Source organism: Gymnoscopelus microlampas (assembly GCF_963454915.1).
Source record: "Gymnoscopelus microlampas genome assembly, chromosome: 6".
Classification (NCBI taxonomy): Eukaryota; Metazoa; Chordata; class Actinopteri; order Myctophiformes; family Myctophidae; genus Gymnoscopelus; species Gymnoscopelus microlampas.
In genome coordinates this window covers 27,714,705-27,734,790 of record NC_139943.1, presented here as the reverse complement: position 1 = coordinate 27,734,790, position 20,086 = coordinate 27,714,705, and positions in this window count along the sequence as shown.

Sequence of the window (20,086 nt, the reverse complement as noted above, 5' to 3'; positions counted from 1 at the left end):
AGTCCAGTGAAGGGTGGAGATCACAGATGGGGCTAGTTCCCAGTATGCGGATTGGTGGAGGTTCCAATTCCAGCATAAAGCTGAACCCAGAGTATATACAATTCCAACACAACCAACCACCTATGGTATAGCCAAAATGTCCCAATGTAAACACTTTATAGCAAAGTGCTTGTAACAGATCCTAGTTTTAGAAGTTGTGTAACATTTTAAGTAGGTCTTGGGATATAGGGCAGCCTGCTGGGTCAGATAGGTAGATCAGGCAAATGGGGTAGAACACAGGAATAGTCATTGGCACCCATTTTGGTGCAGATCGTTCAGAATAGTGGGGGCCATATTTCCTACAGTTAACAGTCAGTCTTTACTGTGTGTGTGTGTGTGTGTGTGTGAGAGAGAGTAAGTAAGTAAGTAAGGGAGAGAGTGAGAAAGATGTCTACCCTACCCTGTAGTGGCTGTGTTGTCACACTGCCATAGGCTCCCCAGTACCCCTGGATAATTATGTACATATTACCTCCTTTGTCTCACCAGGTTGAAACTTGTGTGTGTGTGTGGTGAAGAGTTCCTCAGATAATAGTGGGGTTCAGCTTGGGCTGGGTGGGGCTGCATTGACTCACATAGGCTGCATAGTGATCATGTTCTTTTTAGAAACCTCCTGGTGTCTAGTTAAGAATGTTGCCACCCACGGTCAACTAATCGAATCAAATCGTTTAGTGGCAATCTTGAATTGTCCATGCTAGTGGTAGATTTGAAGACCTGAATCAGACCGCAACAAAGACCGAAGTCAAGTTATCCACAACATTCTAAAAACAGAAATTAATATAAGTATACAACACCAGGCTACTGACAGTTTCTAACCCCTTTGGAACCCCTCCAGAAACCCTCTGGCCCCTTCTGAACCCTTTAGGGTCAGAATAGAATGGGGAAGAGTGAATCGGAAGAGGTGTGAAGGGTTCAGAAGGGGCCTGAGGGCTTAAAGAAGGGTTATGATCCCTGGCCCTTCTTAACCCTCAGCCCCCCTTAATCCTAGCCCTTCCATTGGCAGCATCAACCCTCGGGTTGAAACTTGACTTCGGTCTTTGGTGCGGTCTCACACTGACATGATGCTGACATGACGCTGACATGATGCTGACAAGACGCTGACATGACGCTGACATGACGCTGACATGATGCTGACATGACACTGACATGACACTGACATGATGTATTCTGACACCAGGATACTGACAATTGTTCTGCCTTAATCAAATCTCTTTGCGTTGCATAATACACTGCAATAGAGGATTATGTTTTATTACACATTTCATTATTCCACAGTTTTCCTGTATATTATCATAATCTGGTTACACCAATTGACACAACAACACTTGACCATGGGTCTATTCCACGAAAGCGGAATTAAATTATCCTGGTTTAAAAGGAAAATCCAGGTTTGACAAGCCTGCGCTGTTCAGCCTGGTTTATTCAGTTCCACGAACGCCAAGCCTGGCTGAGAAGGAGTGACTTTGTCAAGCCAGGATCGTTAAACCAGGCTGAATGTGAGTTCACCTATTCCTATAAAAGACCATGAAAGTCGATAGCAGAGTCCTTGAACTTGACCAATCATGGAGCCCAAAACCAGAGTGGCGTTCTTCTCTGTGGCTGAACAGCAGCACTGCAGCAGCTCATGGAATCATACAAGGAATTAAAATGTATAATAAGCAAGAAAGGAAACAGCCGCAATAAATATAGATCCAGAGAAAGCGAATTAGCAAATTAAATGCAAAAGTTGTCCAAAAATATGCAACTAATTTATATACAAGTCAATAAATATATAATTCAGTTAGGCTTAAACATGAGGAGTTTATGTGAATATTGGAATTATAATTATAAACACTTAGAATAATTTTCTAATTTTAAATTTCTAAAATCGAAGATCTGCAAGTGAAAAGCTTCCCTTTTGGCGGCCGGGGGTCCCCGGTCAACGGGGTTCAACGGGGGTCCAGGGGTACACGGGGCCGGGGGTCACAAGACGCTGAAAATCAAGCATGAGTCAATAAGGTCAAATCAACCTTGTTGCTTAATTTCACCCGGTGCGTGTGTGTGCGCATGTGCGTGTGTGGGCGTGTGCGTGTGTGAAAAATCCAACCCAACCAAAATGATCAATCAACAAAAACATTATTATGAAACCCATTTGATCAAACAACAACAACAAAAATAGTAATCTTGAATGCTCTCTGTCACTAAATTACATCATGGCATAATATTTGACAATGGTGACTAATAAAGTCCAAGTGGTTAATAGGCTATAAATATGCAAAAACTATACATATTTAGTGAGACTTTTTCTGGGCGTCCCTTATTATTATTTTTCTTGTTCTTATTTCAGGTAGTTGGCCACCCTAATTGGGATAAAGGAAGAGGCCCCCTCTGCCTATAACATTGAGTCAATGTTAAATTGGCAATTTGGGGGATTTGTTTTACATTGAGGTGCCCAGTGTCCACAATGTGTTGAGTGGCCGCTTGCATAAGGTTTAGACGACTCCTGTTCTTCAATTTCTCCTGTTCTTATCCTGTTTTTTGGGGGATTCCACCCTTTTTGTGTGGCCCCTCACTGATAGGCAGCCATGGCCATTCATGTTAATTTGATATGCAAATCACAATGGCAGTATTTGATTGTTCTTTTTGTTGGAAGGTGTGAGTGGGCAAGGTGTGACTGGTCTCTCTCTCTCTCTCTCTCTCTCTCTCTCTCTCTCTCTCTCTCTCTACCTGGTTTCACTTAGCACCACCCATCTAATCCAGTCCCTCCGCCTCCTCCTATAAGACCACCCACCTGTCCTAGTCCTTCCCCCTTATCACTAAAGGACTTCCCATGGTTCTGCCCATTTGTTTACAAAATGGCAGAGGGAGGACAAATTGCACAAATACAGCCATATATGTTTGAACCTGAATCTGGTTCAGATGAAGATGAGGAGGAAGAAAAATAACTACTCCACAACCGGAAAGCCTCATCAACCCTTTGCTCAAATCCCAAATGCTCATGTGTGCAACGGATAAATAAAAGGCTTAAAAGGACAACTTTGTTTTTTTTACAACCAAGGTTTATATTTTAGCTTGTAATTAAAGTAAATAAAAGATGAGTGTTATTTCTTTTTCATTTACTGCTTTCTATAGTTTTAGCAATTTTCGCGATCTTTTTTTACAGTGGGCGGGGGCATTCTGTCCGGTGGCTAAATATGCCTTTTTTACACAATAAAAAAGGTACGGTGGTCTTTGATGGCCAGGTGTGAGTTATTGGGGGCTAGAAGAGCTACTGTAAATAATAATCAAGAAAACGCCGGGTTATTGTGTAAAAGATCGCAAAAATTGCTAAAACTATAGAAAGCAGTAAATTAAAACATTTTAACACTCATCTTTTATTTACTTTAATTACAATCTAAAACATAAACCTTGGTTGTAAAAAACTAAAGTTGTCCTTTAAACAGAACCATCAGTTGTCATACATTCTTACAGATGTGCCATGGTGATGTTCAATATCCTGTGATCCAAGTAGAACTTTATCTTACAATGACTATGGTATCCATTACATCAGTGACATTATTTATAGCATCACTGCACACATTTTACTATCATTACAATGCATTTGTATTCCTTCAACCTGACATTCCCATTTAAATGGGCTATGTATTCTTTCCATACATCCCCTTACTAGAAAATGGAAATATAAGCTACAGTATATTACAGTAGGCATATGCATATAAAACGTCTAACTAGATGCTCTCATAATGTATTCAGAGCCATTTCCACCTTGATAATACACTTCTGTTTGCAGAGGCACAGATAATTCGTCTCTTTTTTATATTGACAAACAATCACTATGTATCTAATCCAACTGAACTAGCTCTAGCGACCCTAACGTTGGCTGAGACTGTATGACTCGAGTTGGTCCCGCCCGCGTCGGTATGTTCTGCCGATTTAATGTATTTTTTTTACCTTCTGAACATCGTATGAAAAATCTAAAGCTAGGCGCCGTAACCTACATATGTCTGTTGTTCCGACGGCGTGAAACAACGCATCGATGGGCTCAAATAACCGTTTAAAACCTTAGTTTGTTGGCAGCCTGCGTTGAATTAACATGGAGGCTCGTCCCTGATCTAACTCTACGCCATGTTAAACGGCGATGCGCCTTCACGACCAGCACTGTCTCTGCACGTTGAATTCAACGCAGACCGGCACAAAACCCTGGTTTAAAAGGTAGTTTCAACCCAGCCATTAATTTCTTCACACCGTCGTAACAAAAGACGACTGTAGGTTACCGCGACTACCGTTACATTTTCAATACGATGTTCAGAAGTGATCTTATCGACGCTGAACTAAATCCCACAACTAAGCGGTGGGGGAGGTCACAGACCCAAGGCTATGTCAAACCGATTCATGGCTACTAAGTCATTTTATTGGGGCTAGCGGATGTTTTAATTTAATTTACCGGTAACGCTCCTGAGGTGCTGCTTTCTGTGTCGCCAGGATACATCGTCGGAATAGAACCTGGCTTCAGTACTTTCCTGTTTGCAAATCCCATATTGACTTGCACTAAATTGGTGAAGCAGTCGCAGTAGAGACCCCCACTTTAACGTATGCTTTATGGCCACGGACCGCTAGGGACCACCTGGCCCAGGGACCCCCATCTGAAAATATTTAGTGCCAGGGACCCCCAGAAGAGAAAAGTTATGTTAAGAAATTCAACATCATTCAAAATGTTCCAAACATTTTCAAGATGTTTCAAAACATTTAAAAAAATATCAGATGTACAAGCTCGCTGCGCCGCCTCGAAGTGACGCGCTGTGAGCGCCACTTCCAGGCAGCTGTGAGCTGTGAGAGCCACTTCTGGCAGCGGTGGCCTAGTGATTAGAGGGGCGGCCTTGATACCGGAAGGTCCCTAGTTCGATTCCCCAATTCATCACATCAATCATGAATCACCGCTGAATAGCCCTTGAGCAAGGCTTCCATGCAGGGTCCGGCTGGAAACAAGTTTCGTACTTAGTCCGACACCCTGGGTAAACAACAAACTTTGCTTTGTTTTTAGCTTGTAGATATTTTTGAATAGCCAAAGTATAAAATATGGATAAAGTGGTTAAATGATTGTGATGCTGTATTTTAAATTGAATCGATTTTTTTTTAAAAACATACTGGTTTTAAATAGACAATTTGTTCAAATATGTAAATGATCTCATTAAATATACACGATTCACATATGCAAAGTACAAAAGTATTCACATTGAAATATACTTAAGTGCTGAAAGTAAAAATAAAAGGATTCCCTCTGCTTGCAATGGGAACAGGGCGCATGCGACCGGCAGTGAGAGATATGTTTAATATGTTTTGCTAACTCTTGCTGTAAACCTGTTTGCCCTTTGGGCCATTAATAAAGTTGAACCTTGAAAGTAAAAGTACTCATTTTTCAGAATATCCCATTTCACACGTTTCCAAATGTGTAAAAATGCTTTGAAAAGAAAAAAAACCAGCAGATCTACAAGCTCACAACGCGTTGTGAGCTTGTAGATTTCAAATAGCCTAAGTATATAGGACTGTAGTGGTTAATGTATGTTTTGTAATAATATTAAAAATCTATAAAGTAACTAAAGTGTATTGTAGTGAAGTAAAAGTACAATATTTGCCTCTGAGGTGTAGTGGAGTAGAAGTAAAAATATTGGAAATTGGAAATACTCAAGTAAAGTACAAATAAAATTGTACTTAAGTACAGTACTTAAGAGTACATGTACTTAGTTACTTTACACCGCTGCTCTGCACAGGTGAAGATGATTTAGTGTTGATGAGTGAAAAGCAATCTGTGGATCTATTCACTCTGCAGGATGAACATCCGGTCATAAAACGGAAATGGTTTGTCCATGTGACGTCCGGGTGAACGTGTTCAACGCACCGGATCCAGTAGGCGGGGCTTTAGACCGGATGTGAATATGGATTTAAAAATAGACGCAGGCGCACTACGTCTGCTTTCAAACATTTTGTCTTGCAACACGTCGCGCCGCTCTGCTGAAGGTAATGTTTGATTTATGTCTAAAGTTTAAACACTCACTTTGTGGGGGTTTGTAGATCTAACCCCGCCATACATTCATGTGTGTTTGTAATCTACTTTAGTCTTGGATCAAGACGGCCCGTCAGGGATTGTATTATTTATGGTGGTCGAGTCTGATGTTTGTTGGTAGTTTTAAACGGATCATACATCCCCATAAATGAACCCAATCCAACACAACACATAAAGTGTTTAAACACAAACACACGGATGTTACCCGTCCATACGGGTCTGCTGTGTTCCGTAATATTACGTAGAGTTTAATAAAGACGCGTTTTAGTCCCATGTGCGTCTGAACGCCGTTCTAGTTCCACATTTACATGGACATTTACCTTCTGCAACAGCCACTTTACCAAATAGTTTGTGGTTCTGTGTTTAAGGCTCGTGCGTCTATACTTATGTATGCATTGTAAATATAAAGTGATTATCTTAAAGCCACAGATGTTATCCGTACATACGGGGTGTTAGTGTTCAGTTAATGTTCAGTATAGATTAATAAAGAAGTGTTTTAATCCCCTCTGTGGATGAACGTCATTGTATTTCCTGGATTACATGGGGTGTAATACCGGTGTTCACCTGCAACAGCGCCACTTACACCCATTGAATGATATATACAGTGATGTTCAGACAGACCAGATTGAAACATTTATTTATTGAATAATACGGAATATTACTGAACATAAAGGGTCTGTATGGTGGGATAACATCTGTGGCTTTGGGATAAACACGTTATATTTAGAGTAACATACATTTATCAAGATGTTTGAGACTTTAACATGGAACTAACTACAAACACTATTTTTGGAGAGTGTTAAGAATGTCAAAGATAGGATAATGATGATAATGTCATTTTATTTGTACAGCACTTTAAACATTTCATACTTTTCATGAAATATCTAGAACAAAACAAATGTAAAAGCCTAAGGATAGAGATTAAACTGAGCTAAATTGTAACATAAGATAAATAACACTCAGGCAGGATAATAAGTAATCTAAACTAAATATCGATATCAAAAATCGATAAGAAATCTGAGTCTTGATCTAAGGCTAAGATGAAACTATAATATCGCCTCTATCGGGAGGAAACCATAGAATGTCCCAAACTGTTACTTTTCAGGATAAAAAAATGGCAAAAGTAGCAGATCTACAAGCTCAAAACGTGTTGCTTTGTGCCACGTTTCAAGCTCGTAGATCTGCTACTGTTGATGGTAGGCTACTACTTGAAAATGTGTCCACATTTTTCAATATGTTTTTTTTAACGGGTCCATTTGGTTCCATTTGTACTCTCTCAGAGTTACAGACCCATAAGGGTCCATTTGGTCCCTGTCCATCATTTAGCTGGGGACCCCCTGGAACCCCCTCAAGTACCCCTGGGGGTCCCCGGACCCCACTTTGAGAACCAATGTTCTAAATCATACGTTTTTTGAAAAAAACATATGTTGCTATAATCAAACTTTTTCACGTCAAGGACAAGGACCACCCAAAATGATATGTATATTTGTTCCAGGGACCCCCATAAGCAAAAATTTGAGTAAAAGAAATTCAGAAATTATCACAGATGAGCTTGTAGATCTGCTATTTTTGAATAGCCAAAGTATAAGATAATGGTTAAGGTGTTTACACTGACGCGTTCCTGGTCTTAAAGGGTTAACACTATAGCATACATGGGCAACTGGCGGCCCGGGGGCCACACGCGGCCCTCACCTTAACTTAATGCGGCCCGCAGGTTAACGGTGATATATTATTGATTTCAGCTGTTCCAATTCCAAACATGCAATCATGACCCGCTTTAATTACTTCAGTCTATATTATTAGTTCAATGACTTTATATCCAATGTATTTGTATTTAAGTTCATAAAGTTAACTTAATTATAAGCAAATCCATTTGAAATTAAATTAAAAAAAAAACTTCAAGATTCCAATTCCAAAATAGCTGATCTACAAGCTCAAAACAAAAAAAGCTTTGAGCTTGTAGATCAGCTATTTTTGCTACTTTTGTGTGACATACTAGAATGACGAATTTAAGTTCATAAAGTTAACTTAATTATAAGCAAATCCATTTGAAATTAAATTAAAAAAAAACTTCAGGATTCCAATTCCAAAATAGCTGATCTACAAGCTCAAAACGCGCTGCGATGCGACGCGGTTTGAGCTTGTAGATCAGCTATTTTTGCTACTTTTGTGTGACATACTAGAATGACGAATTTAATTTACAAAAAAGTAAAAATAAATATGGAGATAAGAGGTGTCTGCCCGACAGCAACAATAATATGCAATGTGTCCCCCTGGAGAGAGTGTGGAAATATAGTGGCCCTCTACACCATCAAAGTTGCATCAACACTGCACTATAGCCCATTGGTTCTCAAAGTGGGGTCCGGGGACCCCCAGGGGTCCTTGAGGGAGTTCCAGGGGGTCCCCAGCTAAATGATAGATTAGGCACCAAATGGACCCTTATGGGTCTGTAACTCTGAGAGTGTACAATTTGTACACTCTCAGAGTTAAATTAACATCGATTTTACAATATGAATTGGGGTCCCAGAGACATACATGCCATTAAATGGGGGTCTGTAGCCCTAATGCATGTCACACTGGGGGTCCTTGAAATTAAAATGGTTGAAAATCACTGCTAGAGAGCCGTAAAAATCTTCTATTATGGGGGTCCCTGGCTTATCTTTTCAAATGGGGGTCCGCAGGCTAATAAGTGTCTATTTGGGGGTCCTTGGCACGGAAAAGTTTGAGAACCACTGCTATAGCCTACTTAAAAACTGTATTTTCTATTATTATTGTTATTATTATACAATGTATTAAATTTAATGTTGGTATATATCTGTGTCTTGCAGGTTAATCATGTGACCTTCTGCAGAGTGGACTAAATCTACTTCATACAGTGAGTTAAAAACGCTGAGTCATGGCTCCTAGCTATGACTCAGCGTTTGACTCGCTGTATGAATGCTTCAGGGAAGGTTCAAAGGATGGATGGAGTCATCAGGAGATAGCTGGTAATAGAGTGTCTGTAACTCAGGACAAGGGGCTTGAAGATGGAACTTCGATGGAGTCGACGCAGCAACGAGGCCCTGAGAGCTGAAACGTATAACGGTGCCAACGAACGTTCTCCGTTTGAGATACAAGGCGTACGGTGCTCGGGACGTGGTGCCATACAACCTACGCGGCTCTATTAATACCGGCTATCTTCAACCGAGCGGCGGGAGGCCCCACACGGTACGTACCTGGATCACACCTGGCCAGCAGTGGTGGAAAGTAACTAGGTGCATTTACTTGAGTACTGTATTAAGTGCAATTTCAAGGGATTTGTACTTTCCTTGAGTATTTCCAAATTTCAATACTTTTACTTTTACTCCACTACATCTCGGATCCAAATATTGTACTTATTACTTCACTACATTTTTTTGGGAACTTTATTTTAGTTACTTTGTAGATTTTTACTATAATTAAGAAAAACAATTATTAACCACTTCAGCCCTATATACATTTTGGCCATTTGAAATTAGCCGATCTACAAGCTCACAATGCGATGCGACGCATTGTGAGCTTGTAGATCGGCTATTTTTAAAAGATTTTAATATATTTTGAAAACTTTTGAAACGGGATATTCTACATAATGAGTACTTTTTATTTTTGGTACTTCAAGTACATTTTGATACCTGTACCTTTGTACTTTTACTCAAGTGAATTTTGAATTCTGGACTTTAACTTGTAACAGAGTATTTCTACATTGCAGTAGTGATACTTTTACTTAAGTAAAAACAAATCAGTATTTTCTTCCACCACTGCTGGCCATTATAAACTAGGGCTGTGTCACCATTACAAAATGGAAGTTGACGATTCATTGTCACATGATTGATTGCGATCAAAGATTTAATTGTGTTTGACGTTGAGCATGGGAACATTATGAATACAAATGTAATTTATTTTTGGCTTTTAGGGCTTCGTAAACAAAAGTTGCACAAGGTAGATATGACACATAATATACATCATTTAATTACAACAAATACATTCATAGTGGGATTAGCAGAGTGGAAATAGCCAATCTACAAGCTCAGAACGTGTCGCATCGCAACACGTTTTGAGCTGGTAGATCTGCTATTTCCACAAAATGTTTGAAAATATATGAACATTATTAACATGGTAATGATTATGACGATTATGCAAAACATAATTGCAAATTCAAATAATTGCAATTAGGCTATTGCGTAATAATTGTGACCGGTCTAGTATAAACCCTAGGGTTTATACTCATGGTAACTGATGACTGGTATCAGCTGAACCAAGACGTCTGTGGTTTTATTTTCAAGCCGAATCCCAACCCTCAACATTCTGCCTCCTCCAGTGTTATGGAGAAATTGGTGACCTGGCAAAAGATGTGTCCATCGTGTCCATCACATGTCAAACATCCAAAGTAAATCACTGCTGTTAGTTCATGAACAGAGTTGCTCTGTTCATAAACAAACGGTTGTTATTTACATTTGGATGTGGTGATGTTTTTGTGAAGTCCACGAGATGGTCGCATGTTTTCTGAAGGTCACCAATTTCACTGTAACACACAACCATGCTGGAGGTAGGAGGCACAAACTGGAGTTTTGGAATCAGCGGCCATATTGGAAATAAATCGGGCCTCTTCCTCATTTCCCTTCACAGGTGTTACCAATGATGCTAATGAAGGCTCTGTTCCAAATGGACCCTTACGGGTGTGTAACTCTTGAGTGTACAGATGGAAACAAATTACAGTCCATTTGGTTCCATTTGTACACTCAGAGTTATGGGTGTCCTTTGAGAACCACTGTGCTACACTAAATAGAACAGAGCCTTCATTTGTATCATTGGTAACGTGGTAATGTGAAGGAAGTAAGGAAGAGGCCCAATCCTTGGCCAAATGAATATTCATGTGGGGGTCCTTGATATGAAAACATTTGAGAGCCACTGTCTTTAGTTGTTTCTGAAACTTGATGAAATGATAAGCATTGTAGACTTTACTTGAACATGGTGTTTGATACAGGAATAGACGGCACCTCTTTGCTAAATTGGCAATGTTTTTCCCAAAATGTAAAGCAAATGAAGAATTTGCAAAATGTTCTTAAAGCAGGGGTCTTCAACAGGGGGTCCGGAACCCAGAGTTACTACAGGGGGTCCGCCAAATCTTTTTTTACATTAACCACTTGAACCCCTAGCATCCCTTTGCTGAGGAGAACTTAAGCCAAAAATAGCAGATCTACAAGCTCACAACGCCTCGCGCTGCGAGGCGTAGTGAGCTTGTAGATCGGCTATTTTTTAGCAAAGAGTTATAGGTGTAGAGGGAAAAAAGAGCAGCAAAAGTTTATCCCAAACACAATTTTATACAATATAGAGGGGGTCCCTGCTTCATCTCTCTCTCAGCTAGGGGGACCTTGGCCTGAAAACGTTGAAGACCCCTGTCTTAAAGGGATAGTTTAAAACAGTGGTTCTCAAACTTTTTCATGTCAAGGACCCCCTAATTGACACTTATTACCCCGCGGACCCCCATTTGAAAAGATAAGCCAGGGACCCCAATAAGAGAAGGTTTTTACGGCTCTCTAGCAGTGATTCTCAACCATTTTCATTTCAAGGACCCCCCAGTTTGACATGCATTAGGCTACGGACCCCCATCTAGTGGCATTTATACCTCTGGGACCCCAATTCACATTGTAAAACCAATGTCAGGTTGGAACCAAATGGACCCTAACGGGTCCATTTGGTTCCATTTGTACACTCTCTGAGTTACAGACCCATAAGGGTCCATTTGGTTCCTGTCCATCATTTAGCTGGGGACCCCCTGGAACCCCCTCAAGTACCACTTTGAGAACCAACGGTTTAAAACACTTTTTCCTATGGATTAGTCACCCCATGGAGACATGAATTCATGAATATGTTTTTGTTTTTGTCTCATTCCTAAACCAATAATTTGATGACCGGCAGCGGTTCCGGTAGGAGACACAAAGAGTCTCCTTTGTGCCTACCGGTCCATAATTCAAGGCTCCGTGGGGTGACTAATCGAAAAAAAGTATGTTTTTGGGTGAACTATCCCTTTTTAAGTAATGTAAAGTATACATGATGTGAACATGTACGGGTGGGTACATCATTATCAGACCTAAAACGTATTGTTTTATGCCCACAGTGGCTGTAGGCCAGTTAAGCATCTTCAAAGCATGTACTTAAAGGAGTAGTTCACCCAAAAAATCACTTATTTTCTATAAATTGCACACCCCATGAAGCCTTGAATTCATGATTTAGTTTTTGTCTCATTACTAAGCCAATCATTTGATGACCGGGTGTATTTCCGGTAGGAGACACAAATAATTTACTTTGTGTCTCCTACCGGATACATTAGCCGGTAGGAGACGGGAATCTAATTATTGGCATAGGAATGCGACAAAAACAAATCCATGAATTAAGGCTTCATGGCGTGTGCAATTGATAGAAAATAAGTCATTTTGTGGGTGAACTACTCCTTTAAGTTACTTAATTACTTACTTTGAGGAATAGAAATGGCCAATTACGCATTGAAGTGCCCACTTTTCCCGGGTGCCCACTCTTCTAGTTACAAAAATGTTGATTTATTTTCAAACATGTTCAATGTTCATGTACAATACAATTAAATCCTTAATCACAATTATTTGTGACAATTACTCAAGTAAAATGCCATAATGGTGACGCAGCCCTGTCAGTGACCAGCTTATGGCTCTACAGACCATCTTGGCTTCCAAAATGTCACCCTGTAAGGCCTGCTCAACTCAACGTTTTTGTTTTCTTTTTTGTGTCTTTACAGAACACGAAGATGACAAGAAGTAGACGTCCGTAAGTGAAGATGGCAGGAAGGTAGGAACCTTTTGATTGCAGCTGCTGCTTGTTAAGGGGGCTACATGCTACATGCTACCATACCATGTATGTGGTAATTTGCGTCGTCTATCGCTTCACGTCATTTGCATCGCGTCATTTGTGGGTAAAGCTTCATCACGTCGGTCCACATCACATAGGACCATGTGCCTTTCTGTGATGTGGATTAATGTGATTTTATTTATTGTTTCACATCATTTGCGCCCAAAACTTTGATCACATCGGTCCACATCACATATGACCATATGTGGTCGTAACTTCTCCTCTTTTTCTCTATTCTTTGCTTTAATAAAGCAATAACAAGATTATTTGTTTTTATTTACTTTTGTGTCTGAGTTATTTGATCGATTTTTTATTTTTGTCTATCTTTCTTTTCACAAACACATTTCTTTCTTCTTGCCTGTCTATTGCACTAGTTCTTCACTAGTGGTTTGTGTGTAGAAATGTATGTGATGTGGAGCTATGTGATTTATGTCTGGTATCATTATGGTAGCATGTAGCCCCATTAACACTGTTAACAGTCATCTATGCTGTAGGTCTGTGCAAACTAAAAGAGAAAGCAAATGATGTGCGATGTGTCATTTGCTTCTTTCTTAGTGTTTTTTTTATTTCATTTGCTGTTTGAGTCGTGGCTGCTGTTCAAGGTAAGTGATAGTAGTGACACGGTCTATCATTGGTTGTCGGGCAGAAACCATATATATATATAATATATAAAAAAAAATTGTCGTAAAGACATTTCTTTACTTGGTCATACCGTGTGACAGTGTCACATACTAAAGCAGTACAAACAGCCGATCTACAAGCTCACAACGCAAAGATCATGATAATTATATTGGATCCATTGGAACACAGGTTATTTTGTGTCCATTTTAAAAAGTAACAATTTTGGACATACAAGGTTTCTGCCTGACCTCCATACTTTAACTTCCCCTCTTTTCTCTTCATTATTTGCTTGAATAAAGTTATAACTTTTTTTCCTTCTAGTGTGTCTTTGAGTTTTTTACAAATGGAACCAAATGGACCTGTCACTGGTCCATTTGGTTCTATTCGTAGTACTGACAGTATACGTATCCAGGCTGTTTATGTAATGACAGGGTACAGTATATGTAGGTCTACGCTAAGCTTTATAATATAGTGACAGGGTACAGTAGATGTATACTAGGTTGTATAATATAGTGACAGGGTATAGTATATGTGGCTCTTGGTCACATAGCAAACTCACATAGTTAAACCTATTTGTGCTTTATCTATTTTTGATAAAGTAAAACATATAGCTTTTTTTTTTCCTGTCATAGTATCAACTAAACATTTTTGTTAGCTTTAACTGTAAAATTTGCACTATCAGCGCCGCTTGCGTTGCGTCATTTAACGGGTGGCGGGCCAGCGGTTTGCGTCGTTTGCGTTCAATGCCCGTCATTCGTGAAGAATATGTAAGGGACTGGACCATTTTTTTAAATTATTGGATCACGGCCAGCGTTTGTGTGATTTATGTCTCGTAGCATTTTGCGTCATTTGCGTTAAGTAATTTGATTTGCGTCGCGTCTCAGGATTTCACGTCATATCCGTGCAGGTAAGTCTTCATCACGTCAGCCCACATCACATAAGTCCATGGTGTAGTGTAGTGTAGTGTAGTATGTGATGTGGATTGATGTGATGTATGTGTTGTCATTTCACAACACATGCGGGTAAAAATTACATTTGATTTCACGTCGCTTCCGTCATATGCAGGTAAGTCTTCATCACGTCAGCCCACATCACATATGACCGTACACGGGGGCCGTATGTGATGTGCATTGATGTGATGTATGTCTTGTGTTGTGTCATTTCACAACATATGCGGGTAAAACATCATCACGTTACTCCACGTCACATATGAACATATGTGGAGGTATGTGATGCATGTCGTCCTTTACGTCGTGTGTCGTTTCGCGTAATTGTATTGCCGTTGTACCGTTTCAGGCTATTTGCGAGTAAAGCTTCATCACGTCAATCCACATCACATAATAATAATAATAATAATAATAACATCACATTACTGGTCGTAGGGTTAGGGTTATATGTGATGTGGATTTATGTGATTTTGTGATTATTTCACGACATTTGCGGATAGCTCGTCATTCACATCGGTCGGCAATTTTTTCTTTTAGGCGAGGTACACGCCGCTGTTTACAGTAGGTCAGAACAGGGAGAGATGTAGGGCCATCATTCATATCATATGCATTTAATGACTTTGGTTATTCCTGTTGCTTGTTTTGTATGTTGTGTATTAATGTCATTCATAGTGTTGTATATTGTGTACTAATGTCATTCATAGTGTTGTGTACTAATGTCATTCATGCTGTTGCTGTATTGCTGACAAATATTGGCACAATTGATTTTGCGTTGCGTCATTTGCGGTAAAGCTTAATCACGCCAATCCACATCGCATATGACCAGTATGTGATGTGAAGGTGTTTGACGGATGTCGGCATGTGCATCACGTATAGTTACTCGTTATTTGTGCCGTCATTTGCGAGTAAAGCTTCATCACGTCAATCCACATCACATAATAATAATAATAATAATATAATATAAACGATACAACCATATTAGTCCAGGGGCCAAGCCATATTTTGGTACCACCTAAGGTGACCGTAAAGTTTTTGTATTTTTGTCTTCGTACATGTCTCTAGTTTATATTTTGGTATGATAACCCTTCCAATCTTGTAGCTTAGCGCAGTTATCACTACCTACCGGCTAATGTATCCGGTAGGAGACACAAAGTACAATCTTTGTGTCTCCTACCCCGGGCATCAAATTATTGCGACAAAAAACAAAATATATCCATGTATTCAAGGCTTCATGGGGTGTGCATTTGATAACTTCTCAGATTTTTGGTGTTTGCAAAAAGACTGCTTTCCATAAGCTTGTAAAAGTTGACCCTCCTTCGGTCTAGGGTGGTCATAGCTGAATGGGTAGAGAGTCCCCCTGAAAAACTCAAAGGAGGAGTTCACCCAAAAAAAGATTTATTTTCTATCAATTGCACACCCCATGAAGCCTTGAATACATGGATATATTTGTTTTTTGTCGCAATAATTTGATGCCCGGGGTAGGAGACACAAAGATTCTACTTTGTGTCTCCTACCGGATACATTAGCCGGTAGGTAGTGATAACTGCCATTAAGCTACAAGATTGGAAGGGTTATCATACCAAAATATAAACTAAAGACATGTAGGAAGACAAAAATACAAAAACTTTACGGTCACCTTAGGTGGAACCAATTTGTGAAAATATCAGTGTTGGCCCCTGGACTATATGACCAGTATGTGATGTGGACTTCGTTTCACGTTGTTTGCGTACAATGCTCGTCATTTGGCCGGAGAATAATGAAGAAAATGGACTGATGCTGGACTGACTGATGCAGAGAACATGAAACAAAGAATGCTGCTGCCATTGCGTCATATGCGCCTCGTATGATTTATGTCAATCGTTCACAAATGATGTAAATTATACGACTCTCTATCTATCCCTCTCTCTGTCTCTTCATCCCTCATCTCTCTATCTCTCCCCCTGCTAAGTATGTTGGTGAATGTAATGCACATTACAAAGTGCTTTGGTTAAAGGTACTATAGATAAATGCACCATTTAAATTGAAACTTTGAATTGAACTCAGGCATCAGCTAGCAGCCACTGTGACACTGTGTAAGAGGCAGTTCAGTCACTGTAGACTGTATTACTTCTGGAAAATAAAATAAACATTAGTCATAACTGTGTGATTGCATTCTAAACATTACAGTCATAACTGATGTCATTCAAAATGTGTAAGCTCTATATTTAACAGCTTCCAGGCATTGTGCCACTGCAGAGGTTCCCAAACCTTTTAGCTCAGGACCCAAACTAGTGAAGATAATAGATTTGCAAGCTCACAACGAGCATGTAAATCTATTTTCACAACCTCTTTTTTTTTGTTTTGTTTCTAATTTATTGCTTAGATTTGTTGTTTTCACGAAATAGCACATGTTCTATTTTGCTTGCTTCTTATATGTGCTTTTAATTCATTTTAATTTTACTATTTGACCCCAGAAAAAATAGTCACTGTTTGAATCTGGATCTGAAATTATCAATAAACAAGCAATGGCAAAAACACACTGGAATGTAAACATTTCAGTGTAAAGATTTTCATAACGTTTTAGCTCGAGACCCAAAAGAGAAATGTGATGTCTCCCTGGGACCTAGTGAGAATAGCAGATCTACAAGCTCGGCTTGTAGATCTGCTATTTTCATTACTCTTATTTTAATATTTTAAATTGAATTTCTTTGATTTTTGTTTTTAAATGTATCGGGTTCTTTTGAAACATAAGAACGTTTTACTACTCTAAATATTGTATTTTATTCATGTAAAACAAATGTAGGATGCTAAAAGGAAAGAGGAATATTCCCTGACTGATCTCAAAAACAAATTAAAACTGGCAGAAATAAAGACTCACTCCATAAAAACCTTAAGGAAAACCTTAAGAGAAAATATAAGAACATATATTTTTATTTTATTTTTTCTATGTTCATAAAGTGCTCCAAGTGCTCAAAGTGAAAAGTGCAGCGACACACATTTAGGTCGTAGGACCATCGTCAGTGCAATTAAAGCTTCATCACGTCAGTCCGCATCACATAATGACCGTAGTGTAGTGTAGTGTAGTGTAGTGTAGTATGTGATGTGGATTTCTGTGTTGTCATTTGTGGGTAAAGCTTCTTTATTCATGCCGGTCAATAGGCGAGGCACTGACGATGGTCCTTTGACCCAAACGTTTGCTGCTGCACTTTTCACTTTTAGCACTTGGAGCTCTTTATGAGCATGAACAAATAAAACACTAATATATTTTTTTAGTCTCTGTCTAAGGTGTTTTTCTTAAGGTTTTTGTGGAGTGAGTCTTTTCTTCAACCGGTTTTCCTTTTGTGTAAAGATGTTAACATGGCTTCACATTTATGGTCTGTAATGATTAAATTATTACAAATTTCTAAATGTTTTTGTTTGGAAGAGTCAAGATTGTATTTCACACTTGTAAGTTCTGTGGATATTTTTGCTTTGTTTTTTTGATGAAAATATGATGTATTGTTTACCCGATGATTAAATGCATTATCAGGTTGTCATAAAAAAAAAAAAAGTAAAACAAAAAATCCACAGAGCTTTAAAAAGTGTTGAATGAAATAGTTTTTCCTTTAAAAACAATCTTAATTGTGAACTACATTTTGCTCATGTACAGAGCGTTAATCGATAGGGTTATGTTTTGATGTTGTAGATCTTTGATTTGATTGAATGCTTTATTAACAGGTTTGGGGCGGGGGAGGGGGTATTTACTCATGACCCAAGAAAATGTGTCCACGACCCACCATTGAGTCCCGAACCATAACTTGGGAAACAGCGGACCAGGGTCCATTTGTTGCCTTAAATGTATGAGGTTCTTTTGAAATATGAGAACTTTTTATTTCTGTCAGTGTTTTATTTTTAAAAAATGTAGGAAACTTAAAGGAAAAAGAGAAAGATTGATAGACAGATTAAGAAAATCTATTTTTGTTTTATTTGTTTCATGATCATAAAGTGATCCAAGTGCTCAAAGTGAAAAGTGCAGCAACACACATTTAGGTCATAAGACCATCGTCAGTGCTATATCATCAGATCTAATCATTTGCGGTTAAAGCTTCATTACGTCAATCCACATCACATAATGACCATAGTGTGTGTCTGGTGTAGTGTAGTGTAGTATGTGATGTGGATTTATGTCTCGTATCATTTTGCGTAATTTGATTTGCGTCTCGTATCATTTCACGTCACTTATAAGTCATTTGCAGGTAAGTCTTCATCACGTCAGTCCACATCACATATGACCATAGGCGCTGTATGTGATGTGGATTTATGTGTTGTCATTTGCGGGTAAAGCTTCATTATTCACGGCGGTCAATAGGCGAGGCACTGACGATGGTCCTTTGACCCAAAAGTTTGCTGCTGCACTTTTCACTTAGCTCTTGGAGCGCTTTATGAGCATGAACAAATAAAATGCAGATATATTTTCTTAATCTCTGTCTAAGGAGTTTTCCTTAAAGTTTGTGTGGAGTGAAAACATGGCTACCTATTTATGGCCTGTTCATGAATTTTCCATGGCCAGTCATTTGGGATCAATAAAAGTAGGACAAAAGTCTGTTATTCTAGTCCGGACTTGTCCTTTAACATGGCAACCTTGTTAAGTGGATAAACTAAATTGGTAAATGGATGAACTGTGACGGGATAGATGAGGGAGGTCAGCAAGAGTTTTTTTTTGTGCAAATATTAATTTGAATATCTGTTAGTTTATTGTATCTTATCTGTATTTTGTTTTAGTTTTTCTTCTTTTTTATTGTAATGTTAATTATTGACATGTATTTTGGGTTATTGTTTTCCTGTTTTCTTCTTGGTCGTCATGACTTCATAGGCTTGTCAAAATTACATAATAGCATTAGTCTTGGATATGGATAATATCATTGGAAATTATGTAATATTTGCACAAAAAATATTTCAGTTGTAATGTATGTTTTGTTTTAACTTCCATTTACTGTATTTGAATGTGATTGTATTCTATGTATGTGTTTACCTTGTTTATTGTGAGTCACTCTGGACAAAGAGTATAGATGAATATCTACATTGAAAATTGTGAAGTGACTTTACTGTTGAAATGTAAATGAGTGAATGTTACCATGATTTGTAAATAACAACATAAAAACAAAGGCTCTGGTGTGGTTCTCCTGGTTTACCGGGATGGGGTTCAATTCCCTGCAGTGCCCTACTCATAGTGTTGTATTTACCATTTTATATTGTCTGTTTTATTTATGTTCATAGTGTTGTATTTACCCTTTATGGTTTTATGTTTTATTCTTTATGTTCATTGTGTTGTATTTACCCTTACATGGTTTGTTTAATTCTTTGTTCATAGTGTTGTATTTCCCCTTATGTGGTTTATTTTATCTTTATGTTCATAATGTTGTATTTACCCTTACATGGTTTGTTTTATTCTTTATGTTCATTGTGTAGGGTTGGGATCCTTCATTATCATTATAATTGTTGATGACCAAATGGACCATTACAGGTCTGTAACTCTTTAGTGTACAAATGAAACCAAATGGACCCGTTATGGTGGTCCTTGAAACGT